Source organism: Canis lupus, chromosome 22, assembly GCF_003254725.2.
Source record: "Canis lupus dingo isolate Sandy chromosome 22, ASM325472v2, whole genome shotgun sequence".
Taxonomy (NCBI): domain Eukaryota; kingdom Metazoa; phylum Chordata; class Mammalia; order Carnivora; family Canidae; genus Canis; species Canis lupus.
Window position 1 is genome coordinate 13,913,470 of NC_064264.1, and position 15,696 is coordinate 13,929,165.

Here is a 15,696-nt window from a genome sequence, read left to right on the forward strand (position 1 = left end):
TTCTTAAAGGTCACTATAGCATCCATACAGCACAGAGAAATCGATCAGCAAGTTAATGGACCATCCCCAAACTCTTTATTACATGCTTTTGGAGATGGTTGCACATGGTTCACCAAGGAATATATCATTTTCTCTTCATTTCTGATCCCAGAATTAGGAAACAATCTACCGTACACCAGGGATTAAATTCTCAGTATTCTTAAAAGAGGGTGGAGCTTCTTTTATTGTTTCAAAAAGAGTAATAAGATATTTCGGAAAGAGTTATCAAAAAATAACTTTATTTTTTAAAATTGCTTTAATGATAATGAGTCTCTTACAAGGGTTGATTGAGAGAGGGAAGATTCCAGTGAGCTTTTACAAATTTTGTTTCACAGAGGTTGACTTACCACCCATTAGGTGAAGATGGGTATTCCAGTTTTTGTCTTACAAGAGAAACATTTTATTTTGAGAGGAACAACTTATTATTTGTTTCACTCCCTTTTTTCTTATACATATTACATTATCTATAGCATTTTTATAAACTAAGTTTTGGTTGTGATTTATATTTTAAAGCCTACTTTCCTGAAGTTACGTTACTCAGATTATTTCATAATATTTTTCAAAGATCGCTAATCACAAAACCAAATTTGTGAAAATTGATACTGATAAGTTCTGTTTGTAGAAACTTTCCAATTCACAGAGCATTTTCACAAATTTACAAGACATTAAAGCATTAAGAATTCTGAAACTCAAAATGGTAAAAGGATTTATCCAAGGGCAATTAGCTAGGAAGCCTTAAGCCCACAATTGAACCAAAAGTTCAGCTCTTCTGCTTGTTCCAGATTTTGTGAATTCTCTAATCTTGCCCTATTTAATATCTTTCGTCTTTAGTATATTAAATTTATTATCTGAAAAAATTAAACTCTGTAATATACCTTCCCCTTTAAGTTGACAATCATAAAATTTAGATAGTTTCTATGTTAATAGTTCATAACAGTATTAAGTAACTTGAGAAGCAGAGTAGGGATTGTAGTCTCCAAGAAAATGAAGACATCATTAGAATCATGCCTCTCTTAAGATTTCTGTCATGTTTTGTTGCTATCTGTAAAAATGTTTCGCAACATTGGTAGTATATTCTCCAAAATATTCTAAATGACTATTATCAGATATTAGTTTTTCTGTGAACTTGGTGTATAGAAACAATCATACAGACTGTAGTGAATCCCTTTATATCATGAAGTTTGACATATACTGAACTAATAAGATAAATAACTGGCTTCTTTTAAGTAATTACATAAACTCTGATAATACTGAAGAGATATTTAAAATCCTACACCTATATGTATGGATTAATATACACATATAAAGGCATGAGAGTTGACTGATTTCAAAAACCAAAATCACAAAATAAAGGTGAGAGGGAATTTAAGCAGTAGCAGTATGGCTAAGTGATGAACAAGACAGTTTTTAAGAAATCTTTGACTTGCCACATCCACATTGGATAAAATACTTTATCATTGCCTTCTTCAATGATCAGATGAAAAAGAGAGATTGCAATTGTTGTCAGAGTCATTTTCAAGCTGGTTAGTCAAAAGTGAAATTGTTCTGATTATGCCTGAATTTAACTTATAAATTGTTTAATATTTCTCTACGATTTATAGAAAACCAACTTTGTTTCCAGAGGTCTAGAAATAAATATTAATAGCCCTTTACATCAACCAACTAGTTTATGTTTTGAAAATCTAAATTCAAATAGGTGGGATGAACAAATATGCATTTGTTTTATTGATCTGCTGAATATCTCAGTATTACTTCTTTAGCAATATTAAATGGTATTTTGATATTATTCTTTCCTACATTGCAGTTGAGAGACTGTCTTCAATATAATAATTTGCTTTGTGATAACACTTTTAATATGTAATCCTTTTTTAAAATTAGATTTTTGTCTACATTCATAGTATCAAGCACTGTAGTATCAAATAGCTGTCGTGCATGTGGCTGTTCTCATATTTTCATCCTTATTTCATAATTTTCTCTCAAAATCATCTATTATTTAGTCTTTCTTGTTCTATTTTCTTGTTCTATTTTCCCATTAAAAAGGTCCATAAATATCCTTATGTTTTCATGCTTATGGATCAATTATGGAGGTAGTGATGTGTCTTCCAATAATTATATCAACGTGGAAATTGTCCAAACTGCTTTTATCAAACTATAAGAAAACTGATAATACTTTTTAGATGTAACTTACACGGAGTGTTAAAATGGACAAAATGTGTAGTCACATATAACAGGTGTATGTGAAGTAATAAATAGGTTAGGATACAGGATCTTAGCTACAAATCTTTATGTGAGACTGCCTAGCTATTTTATTGAAAGGTTGAAAAAGAGAAAGTGAATCATCTCACTCTATTATTACTAATTCCTATATGTGAGGAAATCCTCATTTTAATATCTCATGTGAAATGTTTGGCTTTGATTGAGGATAAGAAAAGACCCTTACCTCTGAGATTATATGCTTATAATTTCTCAATCTGCATCTATTCCCCAAACACCTTTGAAATTCAACTACTATACATATTTCATCATTTCTTTCATTTTGGATAACTACTAAAATTTACTTTCTGTTCATAGTCCAGAGGAGGAAAAGAAATAAATGAGTGGGTCAAATGTGGCTTCTCTGGTGGTTTTCCTCCTTAGAATATGACATCCCAATTCAATTCACCACTAATGTGTGGAGCATGTATCATGTTTCTGAATACAATGGAGCATACAGATATTAATAAAATACTGTCTCTGTCTCTATAGAATTTAAAATGTACTGGGAAATGAAGATATTTACCCAAATACAGATTGTAGTTGGCACTATGAGAGAAGTGCAAGTTGCAGTGGACCAGAGAGAGAGAGAGACAGAGAGAGACAGAGAGAGACAGAGAGAGAGAGAACAAGTACTTTCAGCTGAGGAAAAGAAAGGTGGGGGAGGAAATCTTTGCAGCTTCTTGGAGAGAGCAGCATTTAGATTGAGCATGCAAGATGGGGCAGGATTGCAGTGGAGATGTACAGGAAACGCATTCTGGAAGAAGACAGAGGCAGTGTGTGCAAAAAGATTTAAATGAAGTCAGAATATTTTTTAATTAGAAAGTTATAAAGGGTTAGAAAAGTGGGTTAGGTCAAACTGGGAATTGTAGTGAATTCTGAGCTTGGATGATATCACTCGAATGCTTAGACCAAGGAAGAGGAGGCCCGAGGACACCTGAATTAGGTTCACCAGCTGGGAGAGCTCTGTGAAAGGTTTGCCAAGTGGAATGCGAATTTAGGAAAATAATTCTGAGACAGCTTGCTGCTGCCTGGTGATCCATTCTTTATAAGATGCTGCCTAATAGCACCTTGTTCTTGGGGCAGATCCAACTATCGAGAGGCAATGCCAACTTTGCTGAATCTTGCAATCCTCAGCTTCAAGCCCTCGGCAGAGTATTTATGTGTATATTTCCAACTTCCCAGAAATAATTCTTCCTTTGAAATCTGTAATCATGTTGGAAGGTTTGGGAAGCAAAGAGAGATAGCAGAGAAAGACAAAGATCAAATCATGGATGATTTTCATCCCTGGAAAAGTGGTTTTTCAGCATTTCCCTATTCTTCAAGCATGTCCTGGGTATCTGCTGTGTAAATTTTGTCAGGCAGATTAATTCTATTCCTAAGAATTTTTGTCTATGTCTCCTGTCCCAGGAACCCCCAGGCTGATAGAGGGGTTCCATATCCCTATCCACCCCTATCTTATTGCTTCCATAAGGTTCTATGCATAGTAGTAGAAGAGCTTATAATTATTGATGATTTAGAAACTGAGATAGGGAATAATGACTTAGTTTAGTGATCCCCAACTGGGGGCAGTTTTGCCCCCAAGGATTATTCGGCAGTATCTAGGGACAACTTTGGTTGTCAGCAGGTAAGGGAGTTGGGTTGCTACCGGTACCTAACAGCTACTAAACACCCTGTGATGCATAGTACGGACCTCCACAACAAAGATTTACCCCATCAAAAATGTTGGCAATGCCCAGGTTGAGAAATCCTGCCTTGGAGAGAAAGAATGAGTTAAGAAAAGAGGGGTGAACAATGTTGGGCTTTGGATAATGGGTACTGAATCCTAAATGGATTGGCATGTCTGTCTTCTTCCATAGTTTTGATAAAAGTCCTGGAAAATCTTCTGAGTTACTTAGCATAGGGCTCTTGTTCAGCTTCTTGAGGGTATAGTCTGCTCGGGAGGTGGGAAGGGCCAGTGTCTTTCTGCAGCTGCAAATATCACAGACTCTAATCAATACCAGTAACACAGGTAGTTGGAAGAAACTCAAAGAATGAAAAGGAAAGGTGTGAGAAAAAGAAGGAAAGAAAGCAAGAAAGCAAGAAAGCGAGAAAGAAAGAAAAGAAAAGAAAGAAAGAAAGGAAAGAAAAGGAAAGGTGCTACTTGGGATGACTGTTTGCTTTAGTTCTCCTGAAACAGTCTGAAACTGATTTCTTAAGAAGGTCAGGTAAAACAAAAACCCCAACTTAAAGGGAAGGAAAAGATTCCGCCCCTGGGACCATCTTGAGGGTCTAGTCTACTGTTGCCTTGTAGGTCAATTGGCATGATCAACTTGCCTCCCAACTGAAGTCATCTGTACTTAATGTGTATGTAGAATCTGTCTCTACCGTGACCCTGGGAGTTTGGGGGAACCAGATTTTAGAAAAGGTGATGACACTGAGAACTGGTGGATCAAGAAATGGCAATGTTCGAGCAGAAGCTAGATGACCATAAATGTGCCCAGATGCTGTAGAATGAATGCCTCCATTGATCTCTTAGGTATCTTCCTACCATAAATACTGATTTTAATTCTTTCAAAGTAATATGTGGAATGCCAAAAAATGTCAGATTGACTTTCTAAATGAGGTGAGGGGAAGGTTAGTGCAAATGGTTCCTTAAAAGTTTTATTTCTCTTGACACATTCTGTTTTACCCATCTGTAATGCAGGGTGGGCGGTTCCAATGCACATTTTATGAATTTGAACTTGAAATGACTCTGGTTTAAAAATAATAATGATAATGTGTTAAAAGGGTGACAGGAACTCCAGTGGCAAAGTTGAAAGTCTGCACACTGACAGGCCAATTAATACAAATAGTAATTACCATAGCCAATCCACATTTGAGATTTTATTTGGTATGACTTGGCTAGATGGGCATTAAGCATGTTAAAAAAAATAAGGTGATTATACACTGTAGTGAGTGCTGGTGTTAGCCATGGACCGGGAACATGTTCCAAATCACAGTTGCTGCCTCCAGAGGCCTCTTTCCAGTGAAGGCTCAGTCACCCACCCAGCTCCTATACAAACTTGCTGGGTTTTATTTATGCTGAAGTCTCTCCATATTAAAAAGCAATATAATTGCTGAAATACCACTACTGTTCAAGCTAATTTACTTCCTAATGGTCTATTTGCATAGTGGAATTTGCATTTTATTTCACAGCAAATGTTATAACTCCACCTGCCCTATTTTAGATAAAACACCAAAACTAAGAGAGAAAATCGAAACAGTTAAAGAAGAGAATGAATATACAAACAGTCTCACTCATCCATCCTTGCTTGGCAGCACTGAACCCAGGGAGGGGACATGAAGAATCCTGGTATTTTCTACCCTCACAGCTAGTGTACTGGCTTTCTGTTGCAATCTTCTCTCTGTGTCTTTGCTGTTGCAGTTCAATAAAGGTAATTTCCACAGGTGATGCTGAGCCAGGCAAAGTTCATTGTGAGGGTATATTCATTTTGAGAAATGTTAAAGACAAGTGAGGAGTTACAAGCAGACATCGAATGTCTTACCAAACTTCGACATCACTCCTGCTCGCCTGACTCTTATTGGCCTCAGACAGACGGGAGATGCAAACTGTACATCACAGCCTAATATAACAAAGCACTGCCTTCTGACCCCCTTCTGTGATCAAGAGCATGAAATTTGGGAATATATTTTCCTTTTTCGTTCAATGACATGCATCTTTGTATATATAAATATGTTCTCTTTTTTTTCATGCTTCAAGGTTCATATCGTAGGGTGACAGCTGCCATTTTAAAGGTGACTCATTACAGTCATTGAGAGAGTCCCCTAACAGATGGATAGGACTTTGTTTCCCAGGGAACACTGACAGGTTACAATTCTCAACAGCTTTTAATCATTTCAACAAACTATACACATCTGTCAATTACCCTATTTGGTAATGTTAATAATACAGCAGTCTGAGGGTGACAAAGTGCTGGATTCAAAAAAAGAAATTATTCCATAACATTTTTACATAAAGAAAATAAAATGTAGGTCAAAATACATTTGGTAGCTTATTAATTTTTTTTTTGTAGGATAAGACTGCTTTTATTTTCCATTATACATTTCCTATGTAGGTTATTATTCAAAAGAATCCTTAAGTCCTTCGTACATAAAAGCATTAGGTAGAAAACAATGAACATGTAAAGAGTAAAACAAAAAATATTTTAAAGCACGTAATTATGCAAAGTTGTTTTTCTCTTCGAAAACTTTAATCATTGCATAATAAAGATTCCCCCATGAATGGAATTGGAAGTATTTCCAGTTACAAAGTTACAGAGAGGAATAGAGGATGCTAGTTTATTTTTTTTTATTTTTAATTTTTTAGGATGCTAGTTTAAAGTCATAGAGTGAGCAGCTGAATTGCCTCAATTAGAGCCATAACTGTCTCCACCGCTCTAACTATGTGACCTTCTATCAGGAGTGGACAAACTATAGCCTTTGGGCCAAATCCATCTCTCTAGCTGATTTTCGTAAATAAAGATTTATTGGAAGCCAGGCATACTGATTCATTTCTGTACTGTTTGTGGCTGTTTTCCAGTACAACAGCAGAGTTGAGTAGTTAGGACAAAACTGGATGCCCCACAAAGCAGAAAGTCTTTACTATCTGGTCTTAAGGAGGAAACTGGCCAGCCCCTGCATTATGTAACTACTGCATATTTCACCTCTCCATCTATGAATGGGAATAAATGAGGCAATCATAAATACATTGTAAGAAATAAATGAGATACTACATAGAAAGTGTAGAAGCACTTTGGACACGTAGTAAACTTTCAAAGAATACCATCCATTGTTGCAATGGACTCATTCTGGTGAATAAATCCATCCGCACACAAGCACAATAACAGAGTCTCAAACTCTTGTTGACAGTCCTTGTCAGATGAATTAGTCTAAAAACACAACAAAACAATAATAACAGAACGGTTCAAGGCTTTACTCAGTTTATTGGAGTTTCCTAGTCATTACCAGCAATTGAATTTCTTGCACATTAATAGCCAAGAAGTCACTTACCCACTTACCACTATTTCACCGGAACCCTGGACTCCTTTACCTTGTTTGCTACTAGCTTTTAGAAGTATGTAGTCCATGGTCAAATGCTTCTCAGTAAAGTTAAACAAGTGGCAGCTGGCACCATACAGCTCTGTTATAATGAAAACATGAGGTGGCTGCCATTACACAGTCCTGCACTAATGAGAACAGTGGGAGGCTAGCATTACAATGGTCTAATGAAAACAGGAAATGGCTGGCATTAAATTGGTATAATAAAAACAGGAGGTGGCTAGCATTACACTGGTAAAATAAATAAATTAAGAGATGTCAGGCCTCCCCAATCTCATCTCCATTATATATGACCATGGTACCCCCAATTTAGACCAGATCCACTCAAAGTCAAACCAGTGTTGGATGCAAATAAGATTTTTTTCATACTGTGCTTCCAAAGTTTCTTCGGTTTCAATTAGTGTTTCCCTGTGGCCAAGCAAGCATGTTGTAAAATAACAATATAATTTACATTGAAATTTTTTTTTCCTCTTGATTCCAAAAAAAAAAAAAAAAAAACCAAAAAAACAAAAAAAACAAAACAAAACCCAGTAACATTATTTCTGACTCAGAAGAAAATGGCTAGAATAAAAGCCAACGATTCAAAAGGAGCTTCTAATTTAGTCCTTGTCTTTCTTCTCCTTTCTCTTTTAAGTATCCAATGGTGACTAAAGACTCAGAGTTGCATAAAGCACACTAAAAAGAAACAGAAACAAAATAAAATACTGTAGAAAAAAAATCAGCACAAAATCAATCATTTAACTAATGGACTTTTCCCCCTGAATGAAAGGTCAGGATTTCTCATACATTGGGTGTGTTTTGTTTTTTTTTTTAATTATTAGTATAGATAGAAGACTCTTGTGTATCGCCCTCACACAATAGATTTACAAGAATCTTATGTTTTATTGTAACTCACAGAGCCAGCTGTATCTGATTCATCCTGGTCTTTTCAATCTGGGCTGAAAACAGAGCAAGTTGGCACAGATCAAGGTCAGCACATTAAGACAGTACATCAAACCTATCGGTGGCTCCAATTCCCATTAAAAACAAAAAAATCTCACATGATGAGATAAGCACTGGGTGTTATACTATATACTGTAAAATTTAAATACAATTTTTAAAAACCTACATTAAAACTTTAAAAAATGTTTACATTTAAAAATACATTCGTATATATATTCACAACTGATTCAAATAGGAACAATGCCAGACGTACTTCTATGCCAAGGGTGGAGTTTCTGCAGGTTCACAGACACTGCAAGTGTTAACTTCCTAGTATAGAAAACACAAGGGGAAACATTCTGGTAAGGTAGCCAGGTGAATAAATAGCCGTGTGATTCACATAAATGTGACAATATTATAATAAAATAAAATCTCTTAATCTAGTTTCATACATTGACATTTAGTTTTCTTTGCTCCATAATTTTTATTAGTCTTTCTCTAAGACTTCTGAATTAGCTTAATGAACAAATCCAAATGCATTATCCAATATATACTAAAGAACAAGTAAGTAGAAGGGGAAAATAATCTTATGTTATTCTCACCATACTTTTATATTTATGTAAGATTGGGTATTTCTTCTTGAATACACCTTTATAAGAAATGACCAAAATTGATATTATTAAAATTTTAAATAATCATGGACGGAAAGTCGTTTAACATGCCTTATTATTTTTTTTCAAAGAGATGGAATTTATAATGTAAAAGAGGCAATTTCTGTCACATGTTTAAGGCCAGAATTCAATCTATGATGTGCTGAACACTAATACATGCATTGCATAAAATCTGTTGCCGGGCTTGCATGGGATTCACAGACATGGCTTAATCGAGACACAAAGTGATGTGTGCCATGCATTCAAAATTAGCATCTGGCCCAGGGCCACTAAATTTGGCATCCCAAGAACTGATTCTATCCTCTGCCAAGTTTCTGCAGAGACTAGACTCACTGAATTCTGAATCACAGCCTCTAATTTCCCCTTCAACAGACTCTCTTTGAATTGTGGGACCAGAGAAACTTGCAAGTGAACATAAAAATTGAATGTGAAATATAGAACTCTCCAAAGAAGAACATTCTAGATAAAAGATGGATACAGAACATGAAATATTTCCAATTAATCAATTGTAATGTGGACTGCTTACTAGCCAGCTCACCCTCCATTCAATTTGTTTGTTTCTTACACAAACAGAGAGCACACCACAGGCTGCCTGTACTGCCAAAGTCCAAAGAAATACTTGAGAGCTTATGAATTTTGCATACCATAAATTTACTTGACAGGTCTCATCACATTGGAAGCAATATTTTTTATTAGCCAACTTTGTGGAAGAAATGGCATTTTGCCCTAATATCAAACTAACCAATTCTGTCATGGTTGGCATCTTTATTACATTATTAAATACATCAGTCAATACCACCTGGTGTAATTGAGTCTTGTTATGTAACTCAGATGGTTGTTAAAACTACAGAGGCTTTTTTTTTTTTTTCAGTCAAATCAACAGGCAGACAAGAATATTGTTTTATTGAAATTTCAGAAAAATATGCATCACCACTGCAACTATTTCTGACTTAAAATAGTGAATTGACCTTTTCTCAGATTATGCTCAGAATCATTTATAGTTGTGTTACTGTGAAAGTTCTATGTTAAGTCCTTGATTATACATGATTTCAGCTTTGTGTGGCATATGCAACCCACGAAACCGAGCATGAGGAAATTACAAGAGGATCACAAATGAATGAGGTGGCAAATGTGAGAAAATCTTGAAAAGACTTGCTTAGAATTGAAGATAGGAGAGAGTGAAAACACTTAAGAGACAATAGAAGAAAAAGGAAGCATCTTTTATTTTATATTAAAGAAAATAACTTTAAAGAAAGAGCTTTGTAACTTTTCTCAGCGGTTAAGAAAATTATTTTTAAATAAGTAGAAATAATGCCAAGGGAGAGAAAACTCAAGGAAAAAATTGCAAGTGTTTAGTTTCCTTTTCTCTCCAAGCTCATGAAAACAGCTTTAAATGCCTATAGAAAGCAATGGCATAGGATTAAGTTAAATTTCCATATGCAGAGTCAGCATTATTTAAAAAAAAAATATCAGTTTCTAATCAGGAAAAAGCAATTTAATTTCTGATCTCTTCCGAATCTTGAAACCTAACACCTGTTCCATTGTGTTTTTCAAAGAGAAGTAAAATATTCTTCTACTGTTATCCAGAAAGAGCAAAATTCCCATGAGAAATTTCTTGTATTTTTAGCACATCTGAACTTTTAGGATTCCACAAGAAGAAATCTTGGTAATAGCCCACATTGGAGCAATTTATATGTGACTCATTTTAAATAAAAATGAAAAGTTAATGAAAGATTCTTTAATCCGGACATAACATTTAATATAACCATGCACTTTCAATAGTATTTTGTAAAAGTATATCAAGCATCAAATGCAAGCCTCAGAAAATGTGAAATATAACTTAGGTTTAAGAGATACAGATTTTTAATAATACTCCTACTCAATAAAAATAGTCCTTTTAATTTCTTTTAAGATCAAATTACCCTTTAAAAAATGTCTCAATGTATATGTGCCTGCAAGGCCAATCCCAAGGTTAATTTTTTTTAAATGACCACTTGAGAAAACTAATATTCCTGGAAATATTCCCCTTTAATTTGTACAATGTTGTCATCGCTGCCAACAGAAAAACATTACTGAACCCTGGGGGAGGGGGAGAGAGGGTTGTGTCACAGAGTAAAATCAGAGCTCCCACATCTTATCTCACAAAAATAGGCCCTGCATGTTATTGCACTTTTAAATATCCACGGATAGACTCTACCGAATGCTCTGGTGACATAAGAGCCATTTACTACAAAGCTCATATTCTCTATCTCACTGAACATTAGATTTTTGTTGTATTTCTTTATTCCATTTTGGTTTCTTTGCTTAGGCTTTTCTCAGGAAACTATGCCTGTTCAAGTGCTCATTACTGTTTCATTTCAGAGATCTCAAGAAATAATAACTAAATTTGACATGCAGTTCATAACTTAATATTAAATACTTGAGAACTTACTGTATTCACCTTTGGGAGATTAGTTGAAGGTGTGAATGTAAATTCAATGCTGGATCTCCCAGTAATTAGATTAGGTATATGTTAAGAACACAGTAAAACAAAGGTATGAAAATAAAGAAAAGGTTTTAAAGTGATTTTTATATTTGACATTTTTTAAAGGCTCAAATTGATTATGAGGACAATAAGACAATTATTGAAGCTTCTCACAAATGTGTTTTATATTCATAACACTTTTATTTTGAATTCCATACAGAGTGCAGGGTTTAATTTTATGTGTCAATTCCATGTAATATCAATCTATCATTTATATCATCTATCTATCTACATCCTATTGGTTCTGTTTCTCTAGAGAACTCTAACTAATGCAAGTGGTATGCCATATTATTAGTGTTTAAGACGGATCTGTTTAATGGTAGCTTTGGTTTAGGACAGTTGAGGACCACACTGGGAAGTGGAACCTGAATTAATTTTGCATCAAATGCATGTATAAGTTGATTCTCCCAAACATCTTCATCGAAAGAGTGGCCACAGGAAGTAACTACTTAGCTGCTTAAAGGTTAAGTAGAAGTCTATAGTGAGGGACGCCTGGGTGGCCCAGTGGTTGAGTTATTGCCTTTGGCTCAGGTCGTGATCCTGTGGTTCTGGAATGGAGTCCTAGATCAGGCTCCCTGTGGAGAGCCTGCTTCTCCCTCTGCCTATGTGTCTGCCTCTCTCTGTGTGTCTCTCATGAATAAATAAATAAAATCTTAAAAAAAAAATAAGTCTGTAGTGAATGGAGGGATAGAGAAACTGGTGGAAAGAAGGGAATTCTAGAAAACGGAAGCAGCACATACAAAACCAGGATGCCTGAAAGATCATAACTTGTTTACAAAATTTTATTAGTAGGAAACTACGCTACAATGATTGGTAGCTGTCAAAACGTTCCAGCCCATTGAGTGATTTCGTGGCAAATAGAGGAAGACTTCTCAATATTTCCTTGGAACTTCTCTATTTCCTTAAAGTAGAATATATCTAAAAGTCTTCAATTATTAACAAATTATTTGCATTATTATATTAGTTGTGTACAAGAATAGAAGCAAAACTAAATATGAATTTCACTCATTGAGAGTTCTTGACTGAAAAAAGAACAGAAGAAATCTAAAATCATATACAAACAGGAATACAAATCTAATAAAATTCAAATTAACCACAATTAATTTAAGGTGAATGTGTTTTGTTGAAGCTAAATTGCCATTTGAAACATGAACAGGATTATGGCATAATGCTCTGTTTAGGGACTGATTGCAGGTGGTTTTGAGTTAGGTATCGCTAAATTCCGTCTTATAATGACATAAATCTCCTACCACTTTCCTCTTTTAAACCTATTGTAAAACATTCATTAGTACACACACCCTGATGTCTTTTTAATGAATGCTTTATTTACATATTAATTGTCTCTATTCTGTTGTCTTTAGCCTACTGCAACCTAGTGTTGTATAGGTCTTAATAACTAAAATTTCTTACGACTTAAAAAATGAAAACCTACACTTTGAAAGCTCTCATAGAAATATTCTGACACTCAAGGATTTGTCTGCATATCACAGAGAACATATGGGACCTGATTAAGAGAAACTCTTACAGAAAGATTTTTTATAGTCATTATTTATTATCCTAAGACTTCTTAAGGTTAGATTCATTTTGTTCTCTTTATCCCACTCCTAATCTTTTTTTTTCTTCAGAATAAGCATTAAATGGTGAGATGGTAAAAGGATGTGCCATATAAACATAATGATATACATGATCCAACATTATTAATTGTATTTGGTTTCATGAATATAAGTAGAGTTTATGCCTTTATCCATAACTCAGTTATAAGAAGCTATCATTGCCATCCAGGGAACCTCCCCAACATGGCAACGAGTATAGGTGAAGTGATAATCTTCCAAATGAAGGAAGGTCAATGAGATAAGGCATTGCTTAACAAATCTTTACATTTCTCCATTTTGGCAAAGTTCCTAAGAAGGAAGCAAGAAGTGGCATTGAAGTGTTTCATTCTCACCTTGATGAGCCCTTAAAATGTAATTTACTGTTGCTCTCAATTACTATATATTCCACAAGTGTTGACTATTTTTGGCTTACAGCAGCCTAACAGTCAAATGATGATGAATGAATGTAATGATCTGTTCTGTTTTAACAAAAATCTAGTGTTAAGCAAAATAAGATATTTAGACTAATCTGTATGACTCCCACGTGAAGTTTTAATAAACTGCCAAAACAATGTGCTAAAACCAGAATGAAAAATTTTATTCCAAGAAGACAGATATTTTCCCAAGGAAAATAAGTGATTTCCTTCAAAAGGAAGTGATAGTTCGGTATGCTTCCAAATGTGTTATTTGTATTAATTATCTAGATTCTAGAAGGTCTTTCTTCACATTGCTAAGAAACTTCGTAACTAGTGAAGAATTCAAATGTCCTGATTATGGCAAGCATTCCCTAATATACTTTGACTGACATTACATTTTTTGAAGTTATATCATATGTGCCATATATACTTCATAATATGTATGCATGTGTGTGTGTACATGTATTGGTTGTTTAAGGTCTACATGGTGGCCAAAAGCAAAACAACAAAACAAAGCAAAAACTAACTAAAAAACATTGGCAGGGAAGATGATACATATGGATGTGGGTGGCAGTGTTTGAACAACAGATCTGGTCGTCCCTAAGGGAACATTTTAGGGGAAAAAAATATTTATACCAAACTAGTGCATTGTGTTACACTGAGTGAGGGTTTCTACCAAATATTTGTGAGTTATCAAAATTATAACCCTTGCCATTTTGGGCCTGATGCCCTTGGATCCCATTCATGAGACAGAATTTTAGATGTTATCTAGTTGTCTCTTTGCCCTACACATTTAACATTTTGTTTATCTTGCAGAGAATTAGTTTAGAAATATTGAGCTTGTATTACTATGTATATTGAACAACATGAATAGCTCTCTAAATTTATTTCATCAGGTCCATCATTTGGGCTAGAAGCAAATAAGCAGAACATATATATTTAAGATTCATTCTGTAATAATATTATTTTTCTTAATTTTTAAAACTAAGAAAGATTACTCATAGAGAGGAAGGTGATGTAATACATAAAAAGTCTCAGTGTTTACTTGCCTAGAATTAAAATACTTTTTCAGCAGAAATTCTCAGGAATTACTGTGCTCTACTCTTGTTTTTTTAGGTCCTGGTTTCGGCCCTTCCTCATTTCAGGTTTCAATCTTTTGTACAGTTTTATTGATTTCTTCATTCAGAAGGTCATGCATTTATTCAGTCACTGTTTACATTAGGCCGACTAATAGTCAGACACTGTTCTAGGCCTTGGGGATAAAACTGTGAACAACACAAAGCCCTTCTTCATGGAGTTTAGATTTTAGTATGTCCAGATAATAATCAAGTAAACAGCAAAGATACATCCAGATGGTGATACATGTGATGAAGATAATAAAACGGGTGATGTAAAGAAGAATAATTTGGGGAATGGGATTACCATATTAGAAAGCTAATGAAGTCAGCATCTCAGAGAAGGCAGTATTTGAACTATTATTAAAAGGGAGAGAAAAAAACACAAAACAGATAATCCATGACAAGAATGTGTTTTTCGAAGTGAGAACAGTGTTGGCAAAGTTAGAGAAAAACAAAATAAGTCAATGAATTGGAAGTTAGTGAACAAGGAGGCAACTGATAAAAGACATAATTGGAGAAGCAAAACAGTAACAAAGGGTCAAAATCTTAAAAATGATTTTATTTTAATTTAATTAAATTCTAAAAAGATAAGGATGCCAGAGTGGTGCAGTAGGTTAAGCCTTTGACTCCTGGTTTCATCTCAGGTCATGATCACAGGTTCAGGAGATTGAGCCCCACTTTGGGCTCCGTGCTCAGTGAGGATTCTGCTTGAGATTCCTTCTCTTCCCCCCCATCCTACCCCATCTAAAATAAATAAACAAATATTTTTTAAAATTATAAAAAGATCATTCTGCTATTAGATGAATGATTTGTTTGGCCTTGAGAGTATAAACAGGGACATTACTCTATAGGCTATTGGGGATCCATGGGAGAAATGATCATGGCCCAGATTAGAGGAGTATTGATAGACTGAGAGACCTGGACATATTTGAAATCTGTTTTGAACCAATAACTGATTGATGGATTGGATGAAAGGATGAGAAAATCATGAAGCAAATAAAATGAAAAGATTCAAAGATAATTTTTCAGGTTTTTAGTTGAATAACTGAGTATAGTGTGGTGTTTTTTGCAGCAGGGATAATA